The sequence below is a fragment of the Struthio camelus genome, chromosome 5, assembly GCF_040807025.1.
Source record: "Struthio camelus isolate bStrCam1 chromosome 5, bStrCam1.hap1, whole genome shotgun sequence".
Lineage (NCBI taxonomy): Eukaryota > Metazoa > Chordata > Aves > Struthioniformes > Struthionidae > Struthio > Struthio camelus.
In genome coordinates this window covers 64,235,177-64,246,524 of record NC_090946.1, presented here as the reverse complement: position 1 = coordinate 64,246,524, position 11,348 = coordinate 64,235,177, and the positions used below count along the sequence as shown (strand labels likewise).

Sequence of the window (11,348 nt, the reverse complement as noted above, 5' to 3'; positions counted from 1 at the left end):
AGAGCTGGCAGTAATCACTGAGTTTAATTTCAAATTTTACTGCTCGCATTTATTCCAAACTATCAGGGGGCAAATGCGAGCAATTCCTTTGACAGGCGAACTCCTTGGGGAGAAACCACCTGTTCCTGCACCCAGAGAGGGGCCCAAAGCGCCACAGGCCGCGCTGCAGCCGCGGGCCTCGAGCGCCCGCTCCCCCCAGCGAGGCAGCGCGAGGGAGGGCGGGCAGCGCCCGGCGCCGAGCGGCCCTGCAGGCCCGCCGCCGGCGAGCCGGGCCGGGCTGGGCCGGGCCGGCAGCGAGGCAGCGGGCAGGCCAGGGCGGGGCGGCCGGCAGCAGAGCGGGGCCGGGCCCCGGGCAGCCGGGCCGAGGCCGCCGCGGGCCGCGCCGGCGTGGCAGCAGCGCCCCCTGGCGGCGCGGGAGGGCGGCGCCGCCTGCGGGGGCCTGGGGGCGGGCGGGGAGCCGTGCGGACCGTCCGCGGCGCCCCCAGCCCCGCACCCGGCGGCGCCAGCGGCCTTTGGGCTCCTCCCGGCGGCGGCGGCGGCGCAGCCGAGCCCCGTCCCGCTGCCGCCCGAGGCCGTGGCGCTCCCAGGCGGCGGGGCGGGCTCGGGCCTGGCGCAGCGCGGCGCCTTAGGGAGACGTCGCGCGCCCTGTAAGCGGCGGCTCCATAGCTCAGTGGTTAGAGCACTGGTCTTGTAAACCAGGGGTCGCGAGTTCGATCCTCGCTGGGGCCTGGGTGTCCTTTTGACTGTTTCTCTCTAAGTGGCCCGATGGGTGCGCGGCGAGCCTAATTTTAGGCTAGGGGTAGGTTTGGGTGTTTTGGTGTGGTCTTCATGGGTTTTGTTATTAAGGGAAGCATTTAGGAAACAAACAGTTGTGATAAAATCCGAATTTTAACAATAATGCTGCTCTCCGAATTAACTTGGGGCTTCTTTCCAGTCTGGCCAGGCGTGGGGAGAACAACACCCTCTTTGGAAAGCTGCACGGGGACCACCGAATAAATATTCGTACAGCTCACATCACAATTTCCCTGATGGGCACTTTGGCAAAATGCTGTTAAGGGGTTTAAAAAGGGGTTTAAATTGCCCCTGAGTGGCAGCTAAGCTGGACAGGATTATCTGACTCTTCACAGCTGGTCAGGGAAGCAGAGCTGTTGGTTTTATTTCTGTGCCAAGGGCCGGACAGAGGAAGTGTAATAGGAAGCGCGCTGTAAAAATATGCATTAGATTTTTCAGAGAACAGCTGTGAGCAAGACATTCAGTTCTAGCATTGCAACCCCCCCATCAGTCATTACCACCATCAAGCAGGAAAATTAATATATACGTTTTGGCAAGGGCGGAGGCCAACACCTGCAGCGCGCGTGTTGCAAGGGTCTCAAACCACGGCGTAGTTGTTGAAAACACGTGTGACTGGTGGAGGCCGCGGCTTGGGGTGCCTGAGGCGGGCGACGTGGGGGCAATGGTGGGGCGCTCAGCCAGCGTTGTACTCCTCCGGGTGGTGCGCGGCACGACAGCCTCTCTCCAGCGACCTTTTCTGCCGCCAGCAGATCGAAGCCGTGGTGAGGCACAGGGCTGTCTGAGTCGCCGTTGCTGCGAGGAGAGGAGCAGGGGATTGACAGGGCATTTCCTGCTTATGGCAGGACTAAGGCTATACCACGAGGCCCAAAGAGTCCTAAGAGCGCTTGAATTTGCTGCGTTTGTGGGCTGTTGCACAGTTTGCTTAGAATGACTTGTTTGCAATGTTGGTTCCCTGTCTTGTCCAGGAAAATAGCGCTTTGTCCTAATCTCAGTGTATCAGTTGACTAACATAATGAACCAGGTCCACCGTGGTTCAGCAGTCATCCCAAAGTCCTTGGAGCAGGTCCTTGTAGGTGGTCCCGTGAGAGGCTCTGTTTTCTCTGGGGACTGGCACAATGTGGCCACAGCTTCTGTGCAGAAGAGGAGCTGGGTTTTGCCGTGCCTAATCAGAGCATTACCAGATCTCTGGTGTGCCGCTTGCACAGATTATCTGAAAGTATTTGCGCTTGTGCTAATAAAGGGCTGTGTAATTTGTTTAGTCTGTGGTAGGATCACCCAGAAAACATAACTGAACATGCAGAAACTGCATCTGCAACCTGGGCCTGGCATGCTCCAGCATAATCAGTGCCTGACTTCCGGCGACGGGACTACGACGTGTTAATTGCAGAAGGAAGGATCGTGCACGTACTGCTTGACTGCCGTGTTCTGCACATCCAATCGATTTTATAGGAATGGGGTTTGTCTATTCCTGTTTGTTGAAGCTATATATATAAGCTACCGTGGAGGCTTTTTTAAAATGCTGACAGGTTGATACATGTGCCTTTGTAGCAATTTGGAAGGGTGAGTGGGAGCTAAGGCACCTAATGTTAGCATTTAAATTATGCTTCCATTTTAGGTATCTACTAAACGAATCTTCTTTTTTTTCCTGTACATAACATGTTGTTATATAATCAGTGAAGAGAGGTAGGTGCTCCTGAAAGCCTCCAGAGGGAGAAGCCTGCTCATCAAACTTCGGTGTCTAAATTTACACAGAGCGGTTCCGGACATATTCAAAAACGTCTACTCTGGCTGGTAACTATATAGGAAAATTGGGCACTTTGGGGACCCTAGTTCACAGAGCACCGGAAAAATGGGCCCCAAATGGACTGGGTCTGTTATAACAAACAGAAAGCAGAGGAAGCAAGGGTAAATGAAGGGACAAGGGACTACAGATGTTGCTTCACTTCGAAAAATCTTTATCCAAGATCCTTTCATCTGCAAGCACGGTAACGGTGGGGCTGTAACAGGCGCAGTCATCCCCAGCAGATACGACGATGGCAAACGCGGCCGCTGCGGTGCGGGGACTCAGGGTGAAGCCTGCCTGCACTGTTTCTGTTTGGGAGGCCTTGGCCCTCCGGGTAGATACGGATGGTGCATGTGCAGTGAAGGAAATGCTTTATTACCACCTTCTTAAAATTTTGAGTTTTCTACTGGTGTGATTAAATTTTCATTTTTCAAAGCTATATCCTTATGATTAAACAGGGCCTATTTTAGAAAAAGAATAGCCTTTTACAATTGTACTGCTGTAGCGTTATACGTAGCAGAGCGAGTGACTTGTTATTCCAGCTGACCCCACGTAAATCTGCAGGGACTCGGCAGGGCATCCCTGCCCCTCGGCGAGCATGGCGGCACGGCGCCCTGGGCTGCAGCCGGTTCCCCGCCACGGCCCTGCGCCGTGCCCGTTTGTTTGTCCGTTAGCGCTGCACAGTGGCAATTAATACCTCTTCCGCCTGCCCCCAACGCGTATGCACGCGGGAGCGGACAACTGGGAACACACCCAGGCCTTCCCTGAGCTTTTCTTCCCTGTCTTTTCCATCCCCAACGTGATACTGATATATCTATCGTTCCCCGATCCCAGCCTAGGAGAGAACAAAAAAAACCTCTTCTGTCCTCTACGAGTGACATAGTCAAAGGTCTCTGCGCTCTGTTGCCTGCTAAAGCTCTATCAACAGCAGTTGTTTTTACTGAAGGTGAGAAACGTGCCAAAGCTTTGCTCCAGAAAGCTGAGGTGACCTTCACGAGGTCCAGTGACACAGTCATCGGTGCCATGATCAGAAAATGTCTTTATGGTTTGCTTCCCTGACCGGTGCTGAGGGCCCTGACAGTGCTAACGGTGTTTTTGTTTTGGACTGCTAGCAGAGCCCCTGAGAACTACCGCAGTATCTGGAAAGACAGACGTCTGCCATGACTGCAAGGTGTTCTGAGTTCGTCTTGCAGATTTGTCTCCTTGTTATGCTTTTTCCAGGAAATTTATACCCATCTTGCTCAGTTGGAGGAGGCCTTATACAAGTAGAGTTTGTCTTCCTCATGAGTGTACTGATTTTTCTTTCCAGATGTGTAACAAAAATTGACGTATCTAAGCCTAGTTTATTGCAGTATGATATAATTTCTGACACTGGGAGTCAAAGTCAATGTATGTGAAACTGATTTAGCCATCGGAGGCATCAGAGAGAAAAAACCGAAATATATACTCTTTCAGTGTTGCACATGCTTTACTACTATGCAGATGCTGCCAAATCATCATATGCTTGTCAAAAACAAACCAAACAACCTCCCTCTCACCAAACTCCACACGCTTTTAAAATCTAGGATTAATAGAGAACATTTCCATTGATTTAATCAGAAAAGAACCAAAGAAGTCCTGACTCGTGGTTCAGGACTTGTTCCTAAATATTCAAAGCTTAATGACTGCAGATCTGTGCCAATGAGGTAAGGCCAAAAAATGAAAGGACGTTTTTTTCTTCCTGTGACTTGAATGCAGCAACAAAGAAGGTCTTCAATGAATAATGAAATTGTTTACTCTTAGTAATCTCAGGTGTTAATAATAACAACTACAAGAAGAATGTGTTTTCTAAAGATACTATTTTTAGTCAGATAGTGCCCTTTTAATTCTGTTCTTCTGGTTGCTAAAGGATAAGAAATTCCTTGCGCATGATAAAGCTATCATCGTCCTAGTCAGGCTCTTTCAGGATGTTCCACATCTTGGTGCCTGACCACTTATTTTTATACGTTTAACGGACCTGTTGCATTGTGTAGAGTTCTTTTCATAGGGAATCGTTAAAAATTTTTCAAGAGTTTTTTGAAAGTGTATAGAAAGGAACATGATCTAGAAGTTTCAACACCAAAATCACCTGCTCTAGTACTGACCCAGTCTGGTATATACAGACCTCCAGACCTAGCTGTCTCCTGTTTCCTCTTCCTCAGTGGAGAAATCTCTTCCTGTTTAAAAAAAAAAAAAAAGTAGTTAAAATACCGTTGGTCAAGTCCAGCCACATCCTTAGACAAAGTGGGAGCTCAATGCATTAGGGCTTTGAATGATGACACGAGGCAATCTTCATGGGCAACAAACGGTAGATAAATCTACACTTACCGGTGTTCTTGGCAAAATATCTCATTTCTGAGCCAGTTAGCCATGGATGGAGGGACAACTAATGAACCCGTTTGGCTTCTAGTAGGGATGTTATTTACTGGGATGTTAGAATATGAATTAGGATGCTGTAAAAAGACAGGAGCCTCTTTGGTAATGGGAAAGCACCGAGGAATTAAAATTATCAGTGTTTGTCAGGAGAATGACTAAGTATTGCATTTTAAAGAAAAATGTTACTTTCTGTACTTTTAAGGGAAGTTTTCCTAACAATTGAAGAATGGAAGAAAAACAAACAAATATCTTCTTGCAGCTCGCCAAGATATTTAACCAACTGTGCAATATGTGACCCTAACTTTATGCATGTTTTGATATTTGTATCTGTCTACAGGTGTTGACGGTGTTCTCCAGTAGAAAAGTGTTGCCAAAGATAAACTGTGGCTTTTTTTCCTGTATTGCTGCTTATTATAATCTAGTGCTGGGAACATTTGGTCCTGAGAGTACAGGATCTAGGTCACAATATAATGAAATGCATAGAGCAGTGGGGGGGGCTTTTAAAAATCTTGTGTATGTGTGGTTTATTATGACTTGAGAATGAATGAAAAAGAGCAAGAGAGCTTGAGTTAAGAAAGGATGAAGCACTGTTCACTTTAATCTAGGGTGTATCTTTATATCTCTATATATATGTACAGATGTATACGTATGTAAAAAAAAGTTCCTGCTGTCATCACTAAGCTCAATGGACCCTTCAGATTTTTACACTATTTCTAGCTTTCTGGTGGCCAAAGTTAGTATGCAAGCAGAACACTAGCCTTAGGGACAAGGTGGAGCTCAAACAAAATTTAGAAATGGGTTCCTAAGGTATCAGGAAAAATAAAAAGATAATTTGACTTTCTTGCCTGCTTCTCTAGGCCTGGTTCTATAGACTTGCCCAGTTCCCTGCCTCATCCAGTCGATACTGCAGAGCCTCTCCACCTCTCCTGGGAAAGAAGGGTTAGCTGTGTACTAATCAGGGAGTAAAAGCCAATACACAGGTAATTACCAGAGGTCAGCCAGTGCACAGTAATTTGATGCAGGGTAGAGTTGGCCAGGGCAGACCCGTAGCGCTAGCTCCCAGGCAGTTCCCCAGGCTCCTTGCTGGGCAGTGGTCCAACCTGTAGGCAAAATAAGCAGTCCTATAAAAAAGACATGGTTTAGGGGACTGCCAAGCTTATCTTGATATGAGCAGAAATTAATCAGGAGACAGTAAATGGAGAACTCTTCCTCTAAAGTAAGGCTATCAACTGTGTGTCAATCTCTCCCCAAGTCGGAGAGGCTGCTTTGCTGATGCTGAAGTAAGCAGAAAGCTAACTAACGCTGCATATATCTGACTGCCTATCTGCATATCTGCCATGTGCTGTCAGACAGACCTTGTGCATAGACTTCTCGCATGTAAAGCACATTCATTCCTTCTGAGGATAAACAGAGGAGTAGCTCCTTTTGGTCACTAAGTTACAGGCTATTTTTGGACAAGAGTGCTGTTGCTAGCAATCCCCGTGCTGTAAACATGATATACATGATACTAGCTAGGAACCATGATGCCAGTACATGCAAACAGTCTTGAATCATGATACGTTCCCTCCTGAAAAGAAGGTTGAGAATATGTTTGCTCATTCCCTTCAAAGTCTTGATGTTGTTGATCACGTTGCTACTTGCAAAAACCTGAATCCGTACCAACAGCCATTTGTAATGGTAAAATGATGAAGAGCGAAACCATGAAGATGAGAATTTTTTGCTTCACATAGCAGCTGTACAGAGACAGCTGTCACGAGTAATGGGCTAATATTTTCTTAGACTGATAAAACACAGTATTAAAGAGCGAAACCATTGTGATATGCAATAAAGAGACTATAATTTACAGAGGACACCGTCCTTCCGTAAAGGCTTTAGCAAGACAAGGATATAGCATTTCTATGCATAATTTGCCTCTAAAGCAATGTATGGGTTTTTAAAACTGAATAAATAATTAGAGAAAGCTTGAATTTAAGCCCTGGAGTGTAGTACATGACAGACCTTGCCTGTGCATTAGAAAATGCTTATAGCTGTTTATAATTTTTCATGCATTGGGTAATAGGAGTATCACATTTTGTTTGGCCTTGTCATTTTAGAATTACCTGGTGTAAGAATTTGGTGTTTGCATGTTTAATCTGCAGCAAGGTACTTACATCACAGTTACTACTTGTAACTTGTTTTAATCTAGAAGCTAGATGAAATAAATCCTCAGCGACTGACTAAATTAAGAGTATCTACAATACTGGCAGAAGTGTCTGGGCACATGTACAGCAGATGTCCAGAGAAATCAGGTACCTGTGTGCCGTCAGACCATTCACCACACCTTGCAGAGAAGGGCCATGGGGATCCACTAGACTTTTTGAGCTACCCAGGCTGGTTTTATTAAAAAAAAAAGTTAATTCAGATGTCATAATTAAAAACTTAATAACTATAGTTCTACAGACTGTTTATATCCTTTATGTCCTTTACCAACATAACAGTGAAAACAGAACTGAAGTGCATGGTCGGGACTGTTCTCAAATCACCTTGTTGCCCTCTGCAAACATTTCCTCAAGGGTGCTGGCTTTATCAGTGCGTATCTACTGCCTCCTCTGCCTTCTGGGAGGGGAAACGTCTCTCTGCTTTTTTTGCCAAAAGTGGGACCATAATCTCAAAGGCTCTGTGGCAATGTGTGTGCTGCCATCAATTAAGTGATTCCTCAAAGTTGGGAAATATCAGACCGAGCTTTAACTTGTCCAGATAGCTGGAAAAATGCAGCAGCTTGGAGTTGAGGAGCTTGACACCTGAGTCAGTGCCCAGCACGGCAGGCTGGCTTTTACAGCCCAAACCGAGCCTTTCACGCTTTGCTCTTACTGGACCTTAAGGCTGCTTTTTGGAAGCCTGAATTCCTGGAGTCCAGCGGCAGCGCTCGAGTCTGAGCTGGTCTTTCTGGGCTTGTTTGTCACCGCTTGGTGAGCCAATTTGCTTGTGCCAGGTTTGAGCTAGAGAGCTACGCAGAGTGCAGGCCCTGTGGCTGATAAAGGAGTCAGTGCTTGACGGACAGCTGAGCTAGCCCAGCAATAGAGATGTAACTTGACACAGTGAGCTAGTCGTGATACGCTGCAACACCACTGCTGCTTGGTTAGCTTAAAAACGTCGGTCAGCCAGTTAGCTCAGTGAAGCTTTTCGAAACGTTGCCGGTGAGGTTGTTGTAATTCAAGCGCTAACACAAATAGCCTACGTTCCAAGTGCTGAGTAGCCGAGAAGAAATCGCAGCACGGAGCTTGGTCTGAATCTGATAGAAAATGTGCAGATAAAGCCTTGTTATTAGAATTAGATTTTTTTTTTAATATCTGGTTTTCACTGTGATTTTCATCTCTCTGCCGCATTTGGCATATCTTGCGTAGCACGACAGCAGGTCTGCTGAATTCTCCTCCAGCCAGCAGACGGAAAAGCAGGCTGCTTGAGTGTTACAGGTGCCCGTTGTAAACTGAGGCTGTTGCGGCGCATAGCCCCCGATAGCATAGCCCGGCCGTGCTCCAGCTGTGCTTGGCAGTGGGAGGAAGTCGCTGTGCAGCTGCAGAGAGGAATGAGTGACGGTATCCAAGCGCGGCAGCGTCAATCACGAGGAATCAATTCTTGCTCCTCCCCTTGGAGCTGCAAAATGCCAGGGGCCGGCTGCCCTCAAACGAAGTTCATAAATACGTTTGAGCAAAATGTCAGACCAGTTTAGGCAAGCCTAGTACTCCTGAGCCACCGCTGACAGGAGCCCGCATATCATCCAGCCCTCAGAGATGCTGCTGTAGCAGCTCGAGCCTCTGATCCAGTGCGTCCTTTATCCATTCCTCCATCCTCCCCTGGGCTTTCCACACATCCTCGCTCTCTTGTGTTCGTGCTGCTTCAACCCTTCATTTGCATTTATCTCTTACTGTTCTAATCTGCTTTTTAAAAGCCGGTCTCTAATTTACGTCTCTTTGTTCCTTTAGCCCATCACAAAAACCGTTAGACGTGCTTTTTCAACGCGTTGTCACAGGCAAGTTCAATCTTTTTTTAAAAAATGCCTCCTTAAAAATATGATTTTTCGGTTTCCTTTTTTGGAAGATATTTGCATCCCACTGTTCTATCACTTCTAGTGTCATTTAATATTCAGTTTGGCTTTTCTGCTTCCACAAGGATTCAGTTTCCTTTCAGCTAAGAAAGAAAATCTAGGTGAAGATGTAATGTGGCTGGTCAATTAGCCACTAAAAATAGTTTGCTAAAGGTCTGGGCAATACAGAGACCGCTATAAACATCAGATTTGCAGACGATGTGTATTCAGTCTGAGTAGTTCGCTTAATCCTTCGTACTCTGCTATATGATTTACCAGGGCTGCTTCTTAATAAACCTTGCTGAACCAAGTATATTCTCCTGTTATCAGCAGTCATCAAACTTGTAAATAAAGCTGCCCACTAAGGCTTACAGAGTTTAAGCTGAAAATAAAATTCTGAAGTAAGATTATGCTGACATCTGTCTTGTGTCATCTCACAATATTTGTGACGTATTTGCTTAAGTCAAAAGGATAAAATGACACCAGCATCAGTTATTTAATGGTAATTGAAATAAAATCATGTAACTGGGTAGGTAAAATTAAAGTCCAATGGATGTTCATTAGAAATGGAGTTATCAGAATGGGAGACCTGCTTCATTCAGCCATGTCTCCTGCTTCGGTACGTTTCCTGCAAATGAAAGCAACGGCAGTTCTGCTTACTTAGTGCTCTGTGGCGGAGCTAAATTCTAGCATCCCTGGTCAGGATTTTACTCCTGCCTAACTCAAAACTCCCACTGACTTCAGCCTGAGAAATTGTTGGCTAGATAGATACTGAGTAAGGATTTCAGGGTTTGGCTCCCCATGATTACAAGCTCATCAGTCTGTGTGTAAAAGTTGTATGAATAGAAAGAACTGTATTAACATTAAACACCGGTGTAATGCAAGAGTAGGTCAGGAGCTATACCATAAGTTAGTTCTGCTTATAAGTCATGCTTGACTTTTAAGGGTAAGTTACAAGTTACCTCTTTTTAGCCTGGAACATCGGAGTTGAAAGATTACTAAATTCTGCTGTTGATGGGGTGCTCGTCTTTTAATCATCACATGCCCTGAATTTCTGAGATGTGGCTTTGTAAAAGAAGCAGACAACTTCTAAAGTTGTTTGAATTCCTAAAAATCTAAAATAAAAGTTATTTTAATCATTTAAACTGGAGTCTTGTAGGTAAATCAGGATTATTGTATGATTTTTTAACTAGCATATTCATTGCCTTCCCATGTACAGCCATTCCTGCCTTGCTTGCTATTGCTCTCTAGTTTCTGTATTTTTTCATCTGAGTATCCAAAAACAAACCAACCTCCAAATCCTTTATTTGCCTCCCTGCTCTGATCCTACAAGGTGAAATTCAAGTCAATTTTTTTTGTGTGTCTTAACAGGGTGTTTTCTCACGCTACTCAGTAGTTTCCATTTCTATCCTGAAAGAAGCATGCAAAGGTTTCTGATGTGTGTGCTGGAGTTCACACAACACAGTTTTGTGATGGCAAAGAGTGACGGTGAGAAAATTGGGAAAAGGAAACCTTACAGAGGCTGGGAGATGTTTACTCAAACAAGGTTTTGCTGTTTTCTGAGGCTGCCAAAACGCAATAACAATGTAACATGCCGGCTAACGCTAAGGATGATCAGGGCTATTATCCTGAGAAGACCTAGCTATTGAAAAATTAGTGAAGGATATAATTACGCTGATTGTTAGCTGCATTCCAAATTATTATCTGTGACAATAACATTATTAACTGCTGAGCTTTAAAAGCCAGTCAACTAATAAGTTCAGGGGAGCTATTCAAAACACTGTCCTTGAAGTCATTATAATTAGAGTCCTAATACACATAGTTTATATTGCAAACTTAAATTGTAGTGTAGCTTGTGCTGCACAAATTGGCCAGAAGCCGGGACCATGCGGCTGGTGAAAAAAGTTTGTAAAAAGTAGACCAGAGCCCAGAAGTTGATGAGAGAATTCATTCAAATTGTAGTCAGTCACAAGAGGCAGCTGAGGCTGGGTGGACAGAGAGCAATGAGGGCTGTGAAGGAGGGGCTGGTGAGTCCGTTGAATCCAGAGGTCAGGTACACGCTCACACTAGGATGTTTCTGAGCTGCAGGTCATCCCTAATGAAGCCTCAAAAGTGGTATCACTGGACCTCTCTATCACCTTGACTTTTATTCAGTACGCAGCACAGTGGGGAAAAAACGTTACCCATCCTCTCTACCAACTACACCTGCAATACAAGCACACACAAACTTTTTACATTAGCTGTCATTGCTACTAATGAATGAAGGATGGGACATAGGGGAAGATATCTTGAAAATGCTAAATATAGACAAAACCA

General features: G+C 45.6%; 1 non-coding gene across 1 annotated transcript; it reads left to right on the top strand.

Moving 5' to 3' along the window:
- The first annotated feature begins 656 nt into the window (after positions 1–656).
- On the top strand, positions 657–729 carry TRNAT-UGU (transfer RNA threonine (anticodon UGU)). The gene has a single exon. It is a non-coding gene; the product is annotated as a tRNA-Thr (tRNA).
- Positions 730–11,348: the final 10,619 nt, after the last annotated feature.